The sequence below is a fragment of the Salmo salar genome, chromosome 27, assembly GCF_965601325.2.
Source record: "Salmo salar chromosome 27, fSalSal1, whole genome shotgun sequence".
Classification (NCBI taxonomy): domain Eukaryota; kingdom Metazoa; phylum Chordata; class Actinopteri; order Salmoniformes; family Salmonidae; genus Salmo; species Salmo salar.
In genome coordinates, this window is record NC_138317.1 from 22827818 (window position 1) to 22840051 (window position 12234).

Genomic DNA, 12234 nt, shown 5'->3' on the forward strand with positions numbered 1-12234 from the left:
AACGTTGTATCTATCTACATGCAACTTGGCATCAGGTCAATAACTGTAGCCTCATCAAAGGTAGCTGGGGAGTGCCTGTTGGCTGTAGTGGGGCTTATGGAAAGTTGTCTGTTGTGGTGTGTGGACGTGTGTGCGAGTGCGTGTGTGTGCGTGCGTGTGTGAGTGAGTGGCTGACACAGCAGTCTGATGAACATTCAAAGTAGCAGCCATAAATTACAGACCTGGGTTAGATAGATAGATAGATATACAGTAGGGCTCTGAGAGGGAGCTGTGGGTGGGCGTGTGTGTGTGTGTGTGTGTGTGTGTGTGTGTGTGTGTGTGTGTGTGTGTGTGTGTGTGTGTGTGTGTGTGTGTGTGTGTGTGTGTGTGTGTGTGTGTGTGTGTGAGTGAGAGAGGGCGAGGGAGAGAGAGAGAGTTGGTCCACAGATGGCCTTTTTTTAAGGGAAATCATTTGGTTGAGTGCTTTGTGAATGTCTAAGTATCATTTGGGCACATAGAGTCCTGAATTACCACAGTGAAACTAATGGCTCTGAACACACACCACAGGCCTGAATTACCACAGTGAAACTAATGGCTCTGAACACACACCACAGGCCTGAATTAGAACAGTGAAACTAATGGCTCTGAACACACACCACAGGCCTGAATTACTACAGTGAAACTAATGGCTCTGAACACACACCACAGGCCTGAATTACTACAGTGAAACTAATGGCTCTGAACACACACCACAGGCCTGAATTACCACAGTGAAACTAATGGCTCTGAACACACACCACAGGCCTGAATTACTACAGTGAAACTAATGGCTCTGAACACACACCACAGGCCTGAATTAGCACAGTGAAACTAATGGCTCTGAACACACACCACAGGCCTGAATTACCACAGTGAAACTAATGGCTCTGAACACACACCACAGGCCTGAATTACCACAGTGAAACTAATGGCTCTGAACACACACCACAGGCCTGAATTACTACAGTGAAACTAATGGCTCTGAACACACACCACAGGCCTGAATTAGCACAGTGAAACTAATGGCTCTGAACACACACCACAGGCCTGAATTAGCACAGTGAAACTAATGGCTCTGAACACACACCACAGCACTGAATTACTACAGTGAAACTAATGGCTCTGAACACACACCACAGGACTGAATTACTACAGTGAAACTAATGGCTCTGAACACACACCACAGGCCTGAATTAGCACAGTGAAACTAATGGCTCTGAACACACACCACAGGCCTGAATTACTACAGTGAAACTAATGGCTCTGAACACACACCACAGGCCTGAATTAGCACAGTGAAACTAATGGCTCTGAACACACACCACAGGCCTGAATTAGCACAGTGAAACTAATGGCTCTGAACACACACCACAGGCCTGAATTACCACAGTGAAACTAATGGCTCTGAACACACACCACAGGCCTGAATTAGCACAGTGAAACTAATGGCTCTGAACACACACCACAGGCCTGAATTACCACAGTCAAACTAATGGCTCTGAACACACACCACAGGCCTGAGTTAGCACAGTGAAACTAATGGCTCTGAACACACACCACAGGCCTGAATTAGCACAGTGAAACCAATGGCTCTGAACACACACCACAGGCCTGAATTACCACAGTGAAACTAATGGCTCTGAACACACACCACAGGCCTGAATTAGCACAGTGAAACTAATGGCTCTGAACACACACCACAGGCCTGTATTAGCACAGTGAAACTAATGGCTCTGAACACACACCACAGGCCTGAATTAGCACAGTGAAACTAATGACTCTAAACACACACCACAGGCCTGAATTAGCACAGTGAAACTAATGACTCTGAACACACACCACAGGCCTGAATTACCACAGTGAAACTAATGGCTCTGAACACACACCACAGGCCTGAATTAGCAAAGTGAAACGAATGGCTCTGAACACACACCACAGGCCTGAATTAGCACAGTGAAACTAATGGCTCGGAACACACACCACAGGCCTGAATTAGCACAGTGAAACTAATGGCTCTGAACACACACCACAGGCCTGAATTAGCACAGTGAAACTAATGGCTCTGAACACACACCACAGGCCTGAATTAGCACAGTGAAACTAATGGCTCTGAACACACACCACAGGCCTGAATTACTACAGTGAAACGAATGACTGAACACACACCACAGGCCTGAATTAGCACAGTGAAACTAATGGCTCTGAACACACACCACAGGCCTGAATTAGCACAGTGAAACTAATGGCTCTGAACACACACCACAGGCCTGAATTAGCACAGTGAAACTAATGGCTCTGAACACACACCACAGGCCTGAATTACCACAGTGAAACTAATGGCTCTGAACACACACCACAGGCCTGAATTACTACAGTGAAACTAATGGCTCTGAACACACACCACAGGCCTGAATTAGCACAGTGAAACTAATGGCTCTGAACACACACCACAGGCCTGAATTACCACAGTGAAACTAATGGCTCTGAACACACACCACAGGCCTGAATTACCACAGTGAAACTAATGGCTCTGAACACACACCACAGGCCTGAATTACTACAGTGAAACTAATGGCTCTGAACACACACCACAGGCCTGAATTAGCACAGTGAAACTAATGGCTCTGAACACACACCACAGGCCTGAATTAGCACAGTGAAACTAATGGCTCTGAACACACACCACAGCACTGAATTACTACAGTGAAACTAATGGCTCTGAACACACACCACAGGACTGAATTACTACAGTGAAACTAATGGCTCTGAACACACACCACAGGCCTGAATTAGCACAGTGAAACTAATGGCTCTGAACACACACCACAGGCCTGAATTACTACAGTGAAACTAATGGCTCTGAACACACACCACAGGCCTGAATTAGCACAGTGAAACTAATGGCTCTGAACACACACCACAGGCCTGAATTAGCACAGTGAAACTAATGGCTCTGAACACACACCACAGGCCTGAATTACCACAGTGAAACTAATGGCTCTGAACACACACCACAGGCCTGAATTAGCACAGTGAAACTAATGGCTCTGAACACACACCACAGGCCTGAATTACCACAGTCAAACTAATGGCTCTGAACACACACCACAGGCCTGAGTTAGCACAGTGAAACTAATGGCTCTGAACACACACCACAGGCCTGAATTAGCACAGTGAAACCAATGGCTCTGAACACACACCACAGGCCTGAATTACCACAGTGAAACTAATGGCTCTGAACACACACCACAGGCCTGAATTAGCACAGTGAAACTAATGGCTCTGAACACACACCACAGGCCTGTATTAGCACAGTGAAACTAATGGCTCTGAACACACACCACAGGCCTGAATTAGCACAGTGAAACTAATGACTCTAAACACACACCACAGGCCTGAATTAGCACAGTGAAACTAATGACTCTGAACACACACCACAGGCCTGAATTACCACAGTGAAACTAATGGCTCTGAACACACACCACAGGCCTGAATTAGCAAAGTGAAACGAATGGCTCTGAACACACACCACAGGCCTGAATTAGCACAGTGAAACTAATGGCTCGGAACACACACCACAGGCCTGAATTAGCACAGTGAAACTAATGGCTCTGAACACACACCACAGGCCTGAATTAGCACAGTGAAACTAATGGCTCTGAACACACACCACAGGCCTGAATTAGCACAGTGAAACTAATGGCTCTGAACACACACCACAGGCCTGAATTACTACAGTGAAACGAATGACTGAACACACACCACAGGCCTGAATTAGCACAGTGAAACTAATGGCTCTGAACACACACCACAGGCCTGAATTAGCACAGTGAAACTAATGGCTCTGAACACACACCACAGGCCTGAATTAGCACAGTGAAACTAATGGCTCTGAACACACACCACAGGCCTGAATTACCACAGTGAAACTAATGGCTCTGAACACACACCACAGGCCTGAATTACCACAGTGAAACTAATGGCTCTGAACACACACCACAGGCCTGAATTAGCACAGTGAAACTAATGGCTCTGAACACACACCACAGGCCTGAATTAGCACAGTGAAACTAATGGCTCTGAGCACACACCACAGGCCTGAATTAGCACAGTGAAACTAATGGCTCTGAGCACACACCACAGGCCTGAATTAGCACAGTGAAACTAATGGCTCTGAACACACACCACAGGCCTGAATTAGCACAGTGAAACTAATGGCTCTGAACACACACCACAGGCCTGAATTAGCACAGTGAAACTAATGGCTCTGAACACACACCACAGGCCTGAATTAGCACAGTGAATCTAATGGCTCTGAACACACACCACAGGCCTGAATTAGCACAGTGAAACTAATGGATCTGAACACACACTACAGGCTTGAATTACCACAGTGAAACTAATGGCTCTGAACACACACCACAGGCCTGAATTAGCACAGTGAAACTAATGGCTCTGAACACACACCACAGGCCTGAATTAGCACAGTGAAACTAATGGCTCTGAGCACACACCACAGGCCTGAATTAGCACAGTGAAACTAATGGCTCTGAACACACACCACAGGCCTGAATTAGCACAGTGAAACTAATGGCTCTGAACACACACCACAGGCCTGAATTAGCACAGTGAAACTAATGGCTCTGAACACACACCACATGCCTGAATTAGCACAGTGAAACTAATGGCTCTGAACACACACCACAGGCCTGAATTAGCACAGTGAAACTAATGGCTCTGAACACACACCACAGGCCTGAATTACCACAGTGAAACTAATGGCTCTGAACACACACCACAGGCCTGAATTACTACAGTGAAACTAATGGCTCTGAACACACACCACAGGCCTGAATTACTACAGTGAAACTAATGGCTCTGAACACACACCACATGCCTGAATTACCACAGTGAAACTAATGGCTCTGAACACACACCACAGGCCTGAATTAGCACAGTGAAACTAATGGCTCTGAGCACACACCACAGGCCTGAATTAGCACAGTGAAACTAATGGCTCTGAACACACACCACAGGCCTGAATTAGCACAGTGAAACTAATGGCTCTGAACACACACCACAGGCCTGAATTAGCACAGTGAAACTAATGGCTCTGAACACACACCACATGCCTGAATTAGCACAGTGAAACTAATGGCTCTGAACACACACCACAGGCCTGAATTAGCACAGTGAAACTAATGGCTCTGAACACACACCACAGGCCTGAATTACCACAGTGAAACTAATGGCTCTGAACACACACCACAGGCCTGAATTACTACAGTGAAACTAATGGCTCTGAACACACACCACAGGCCTGAATTGCTACAGTGAAACTAATGGCTCTGAACACACACCACATGCCTGAATTACCACAGTGAAACTAATGGCTCTGAACACACACCACAGGCCTGAATTACTACAGTGAAACTAATGGCTCTGAACACACACCACAGGCCTGAATTAGCACAGTGAAACTAATGGCTCTGAACACACACCACAGGCCTGAATTGCTACAGTGAAACTAATGGCTCTGAACACACACCACATGCCTGAATTACCACAGTGAAACTAATGGCTCTGAACACACACCACAGGCCTGAATTACTACAGTGAAACTAATGGCTCTGAACACACACCACAGGCCTGAATTAGCACAGTGAAACTAATGGCTCTGAACACACACCACAGGCCTGAATTACCACAGTCAAACTAATGGCTCTGAACACACACCACAGGCCTGAGTTAGCACAGTGAAACTAATGGCTCTGAACACACACCACAGGCCTGAATTACCACAGTGAAACTAATGGCTCTGAACACATACCACAGGCCTGAATTACCACAGTGAAACTAATGGCTCTGAACACACACCACAGGCCTGTATTAGCACAGTGAAACTAATGGCTCTGAACACACACCGCAGGCCTGAATTAGCACAGTGAAGCTAATGGCTCTGAACACACACCACAGGCCTGAATTACCACAGTGAAACTAATGGCTCTGAACACACCACAGGCCTGAATTAGCACAGTGAAACTAATGGCTCTGAACACACACCACAGGCCTGAATTACCACAGTGAACCTAATGGCTCTGAACACACACCACAGGCCTGACTTACCACAGTGAAACTAATGGCTCTGAACACACACCACAGGCCTGAATTAGCAAAGTGAAACTAATGGCTCTGAACACACACCACAGGCCTGAATTAGCACAGTGAAACTAATGGCTCTGAACACACACCACAGGCCTGAATTAGCACAGTGAAACTAATGACTCTAAACACACACCACAGGCCTGAATTAGCACAGTGAAACTAATGACTCTGAACACACACCACAGGCCTGAATTACCACAGTGAAACTAATGGCTCTGAACACACACCACAGGCCTGAATTAGCACAGTGAAACGAATGGCTCTGAACACACACCACAGGCCTGAATTAGCACAGTGAAACTAATGGCTCGGAACACACACCACAGGCCTGAATTAGCACAGTGAAACTAATGGCTCTGAACACACACCACAGGCCTGAATTAGCACAGTGAAACTAATGGCTCTGAACACACACCACAGGCCTGAATTAGCACAGTGAAACTAATGGCTCTGAACACACACCACAGGCCTGAATTACTACAGTGAAACGAATGACTGAACACACACCACAGGCCTGAATTAGCACAGTGAAACTAATGGCTCTGAACACACACCACAGGCCTGAATTAGCACAGTGAAACTAATGGCTCTGAACACACACCACAGGCCTGAAATAGCACAGTGAAACTAATGGCTCTGAACACACACCACAGGCCTGAATTAGCACAGTGAAACTAATGGCTCTGAACACACACCACAGGCCTGAATTAGCACAGTGAAACTAATGGCTCTGAACACACACCACAGGCCTGAATTAGCACAGTGAAACTAATGGCTCTGAACACACACCACAGGCCTGAATTAGCACAGTGAAACTAATGGCTCTGAACACACACCACAGGCCTGAATTACCACAGTGAAACTAATGGCTCTGAACACACACCACAGGCCTGAATTAGCACAGTGAAACTAATGGCTCTGAACACACACCACAGGCCTGAATTACCACAGTGAAACTAATGGCTCTGAACACACACCACAGGCCTGAATTAGCACAGTGAAACTAATGGCTCTGAACACACACCACAGGCCTGAATTAGCACAGTGAAACTAATGGCTCTGATCACACACCACAGGCCTGAATTACTACAGTGAAACTAATGGCTCTGAACACACACCACAGGCCTGTATTAGCACAGTGAAACTAATGGCTCTGAACACACACCACAGGCCTGAATTAGCACAGTGAAACTAATGGCTCTGAACACACACCACAGGCCTGAATTAGCACAGTGAAACTAATGGCTCTGAACACACACCACAGGACTGAATTAGCACAGTGAAACTAATGGCTCTGAACACACACCACAGGCCTGAATTACCACAGTGAAACTAATGGCTCTGAACACACACCACAGGCCTGAATTAGCAAAGTGAAACTAATGGCTCTGAACACACACCACAGGCCTGAATTAGCACAGTGAAACTAATGGCTCTGAACACACACCACAGGCCTGAATTAGCACAGTGAAACTAATGGCTCTGAACACACACCACAGGCCTGAATTAGCTGGAGCGAGAGAGAGCACGGTCTCTAACCCGTTACCCCCCACTCTCCTCTCTCTCTCCTGTCACCTATCTGTCCAAGTCATGTGGTTTTAAACCATCCCTTGCTCGCTCTATTTCAATAAATGTCTCTCAAACGAGCTGCCTATTTGTTTGATTTGAAAGAAGCTGATTGTTAAATCAACGACTGAGTCAAGTCTTTAATCATCTGTGATGTGATGGTTAAAAGACATGATAAGTGCCTTTCATGTCTCAGTCAATGGATGCTTTCATACCAGTACAAGAGAAAACCCATCAGCAGGATGTCTATTTAGCAATAGACTTTTTCAATGGGCCTTTCTTTCTTTCAGTGATAGAAGGTTCCTCTGGTCCAGACACAACCAATGCAGCTCATGCTCAAGCTGCAAAATCAACCATTAATATTTCACATTTCAGTTTCTGCATCCCAAATAACAGCCTATTTATTTTCTTTAGAGTGCACTACTTTTGACCAGGGCTTACTATAGTATATACGGAATATGGTACCATTTGTGACATACCCATTGGTTGGGATGACTGGGCCACCTAATATGGTGGAATACAAAATACAGTTTAGTAATAGTCATTGCATACATAACACAGTGGAAAGCAGTGCTGTAGTATGTTCACGCAGTTACCAGAACTAAAATATTCTTATCACAATAGCCTGGGAAGGATATAGGGATATGGTCTAGGATCAGTTTTGCCTCACTCCTACTCTGAGATGCTTTATGAATATGGGGCTATATGATACATGTGAGTGGTGAATGCACTTGGTCCTGACTTAACATCGCAGCAGGGAGAAAGGAAAGAAATCAGGACAAAGATGTGATCTACACACTGTGATGTTGTCCAGCTCCATCTAAAACACTGACCCACCACAGAGAAGAGCAGAGAAGAGACACAGAGATTACCAATCTGGCATTTGGTTACATAATCCTCAAACAAAGAGAGAGAGAGAGAGAGCAGTGGAGAGAGGCGTGGAGAGAGCAGTGGAGAGAGGAGTGGAGAGAGCAGTGGAGAGAGGAGTGGAGAGAGCAGTGGATTGAGTAGTGGATTGACTAGTGGAGAGAGCAGTGGAGAGAGCAGTGGAGAGAGCAGTGGAGAGAACAGTGGAGAGAGCAGTGGAGAGAGCAGTGGAGAGAGCAGTGGATTGAGCAGTGGATTGAGCAGTGGAGAGAGCAGTGGAGAGAGCAGTGGAGAGAGCAGTGGAGAGAGCAGTGGATTGAGTAGTGGAGAGAGGAGTGGAGAGAGCAGTGGATTAAGTAGTGGAGAGAGCAGTGGAGAGAGCAGTGGATTGAGTAGTGGAGAGAGGAGTGGAGAGAGGAGTGGAGAGAGCAGTGGAGAGAGCAGTGGAGAGAGGAGTGGAGAGAGCAGTGGATTGAGTAGTGGAGAGAGCAGTGGAGAGAGCAGTGGAGAACAAAGGAGAGGATTAATTAATCAAATACAAATGGGCCTCCTGGGTTAGCACTGCAGAGAGCAGACTCACAGACACGTGCATGCACGAGCACACACACACACACGCATACACACACACACTTGTTTGTGTCATGGCTTTGGGCTGTGTGTGGAGGCAGCTCATACCACATGTAATCACGTCTTTAGCTTGCAGATACACAGAATAATTTGAATGCCAGATTTTCTTGAAAAACCCAAAGGGCCAAACAGAGGAAGAAAACAAAGAATGTGGAGTGAGCCTTGATGATGTGGAAGACAAAGTGTTGGCTGGCAGCCATGTGTGAGTGTGTGTGTGTGTGTGTGTGTGTGTGTGTGTGTGTGTGTGTGTGTGTGTGTGTGTGTGTTCACATGCCCTGACACCTTGCATGCCTGCCTGTTTTATGCAAATTATGACAGAGAGAGTGTCTCAATAGTCTACTGTGGCTTCATCTCCTCATCTCCTTCCCTTCATCTACACTGGTCTGAAAACATGGGATAGGTGAAATCACTATGGTAGATGTCTATCCAGTATTTGCTTTCTTTATTCCAGCTCTTCACATCAGTGCAGCTGAAGGAAAGGACATGAGGAGTCTAGGAGAGGAGGTCATGTTAGTCTAATTTTTTAGGGGGGGTGGCATTTTTTATGTTTCTACAAATAACAGACAGAACGAGTAGAGGTCAGAACACACACAGATCCCCTACCAAATCAAACCCTCCCCAACCCCCCATGCTCTAACAGAACACACACAGATCCCCTACCAAATCAAACCCTCCCCAACCCCCCATGCTCTAACAGAACACACACAGATCCCCTACCAAATCAAACCCATCCCAACCCCCCATGCTCTAACAGAGCCCCATCCCACAAAACCAGACTTAAAGCAGGCATGCTTTCTTTGTTCACTTTGTATATTAATGACATAGGAAACACTGTTAATAGTTGTAACATTCCTTTCTGTGCAGATGCCACAGTTTTGTATTCCTGTGCCACCTCAGTGCAGCAGGCCATTCGTGAACTTCAGCATGACTTTGATTCAATTCAGAAATCACTGAGAGATCTTAAATGAGTGTTAAATACAAGTAACACCAAGCTCATGCTGTTCTCTAGGTCACAAAATGTTGACCCTGAGCACCTGCATATTTACGCTATAAATGGAGTCCAAATTGAGCTTGTTTCTCAATATAAGTACCTGGGTGTCTGGATTGATGACAAGTTATCCTTCGTAACGCATATAGATAATCTGACTAAGAAGCTAAGATCCAAGATAGTTTTTTTATATCGAAATAAATCATGCCTTAGTATTAAAATAGGAGAAAGATTGTTCAAACAACACTTCTCACCTCTATTGGTTTTTGGCGATATTGTTTACATGCATGTGGCAACCTCTGTTTTAAAACCCTTGGATGCAGTCTACCATTCAGCAATACGTTTTATCACAGGGGCCAATTTTAGGACTCATCATTGTAGTCTGTACAAAAATGTGGGATGGACCTCTTTGTCTGTAAGTGTCACGGATTCCAACCGGTACTGCTGTTCATTCCGTTCACCAGCTCCGGAGGTCTACGTCACCGGCCTTCTAGGTGTCACTGAACTGGATCATCACCACCAACCCAGGACTGTCGTCCCATTACGCACACCTGGTTCCCATTCCCCCTGATTAGTATGTGTATATATGTGCTCTCTGTTCCCCATTGTCTTTGTCGATCATTGTCCTATGTCCGTTGGTCTTGTGAGTACCTGTGCTCTGTTTTATTCGGTTTTTGGTGCTATATTTATTTTTGTGCACTTGTTATTACGGGTCTCATCAACCCAACTTTTCATGTCTCTCCTCAGGCCAGTGGTGCCTGGTCCCCTAGCTGAGGCTGGACCCAGTGACGCCCCGCCTCCTCCTCTGGACATCGAGGGAGGTCCAGCGTACTCGGTCCGTGAAGTCCTGGATTCGAGGTGTCGGGCAGGTCGTCTCCAGTACCTCATCGACTGGGAGGGGTACGGCCAAACGGAGCGGTGCTGGGTTCCTGCGGGGGACATCCGGGATGCTTCGCTGACCAGGGATTTTCACCATCGGGGCCTGACCTTTCCCGCACCGCGTCCCTGTGGTCGTTCCCCGAGGCCGGTGTCGCCCCGCTGCTGGTGCAGCACGTAGAGGGATGGGGGGGGGGGGGGGGGGTTTCGGGGACTGTCAGACTCCCATGGCCATTTTGAGCCTGTAATCGAATCCACAAATGCTGATGTTCCAGATACTCAACTAGTCTAAAGAAGGCCAGTTGTATTTCTTCTTTAATCAGAACAACAGTTTCAACTGTGCTAACATAATTGCAAAAGGGTTTTCTAATGATCAATGTAATTCCAAGTCAATCACACTTCTGTGAAATCAAACTGTCCACTTAGGAAGCAACACTGATTGACAATAAATTTCACATGCTGTTGTGCAAATGGAATAGACAACAGGTGGAAATTATAGGCAATAAGCAAGACACCCCCAATAAAGGAGTGGTTCTGCAGGTGGAGACCACAGACCAATTCTCAGTTCCTATGCTTCCTGGCTGATGTTTTGGTCACTTTTGAATGCTGGCGGTGCTTTCACTCTAGTGGTAGCATGAGACGGAGTCTACAACCCACACAAGTGGCTCAGGTAGTGCAGCTCATCCAGGATGGCACATCAATGCGAGCTGTGGCAAGAAGGTTTGTTGTGTCTGTCAGCGTAGTGTCCAGAGCATGGAGGCGCTACCAGGAGACAGGCCAGTACATCAGGAGACGTGGAGGAGGCCGTAGGAGGGCAACAACCCAGCAGCAGGACCGCTACCTCCGCCTTTGTGCAAGGAGGAGCAGGAGGAGCACTGCCAGAGCCCTGCAAAATGACCTCCAGTAGGCCACAAATGTGCATGTGTCTGCTCAAACGGTCAGAAACAGACTCCATGAGGGTGGTATGAGGGCCCGACGTCCACAGGTGGGGGTTGTGCTTACAGCCCAACACCGTGCAGGACGTTTGGCATTTGCCAGAGAACACCAAGATTGGCAAATTCGCCACTGGCGCCCTGTGCTCTTCACAGATGAAAGCAGGTTCACACTGAGCACATGTGACAGACGTG

At 46.7% G+C, this 12234-nt stretch overlaps 1 protein-coding gene across 7 annotated transcripts in view; it reads right to left on the minus strand.

The window, feature by feature from the left end:
* Positions 1–12234, minus strand: part of LOC106588669 (thyroid hormone receptor beta) — a 145382-nt gene that overhangs the window by 51739 nt on the left and 81409 nt on the right. The window lies entirely within an intron of this gene.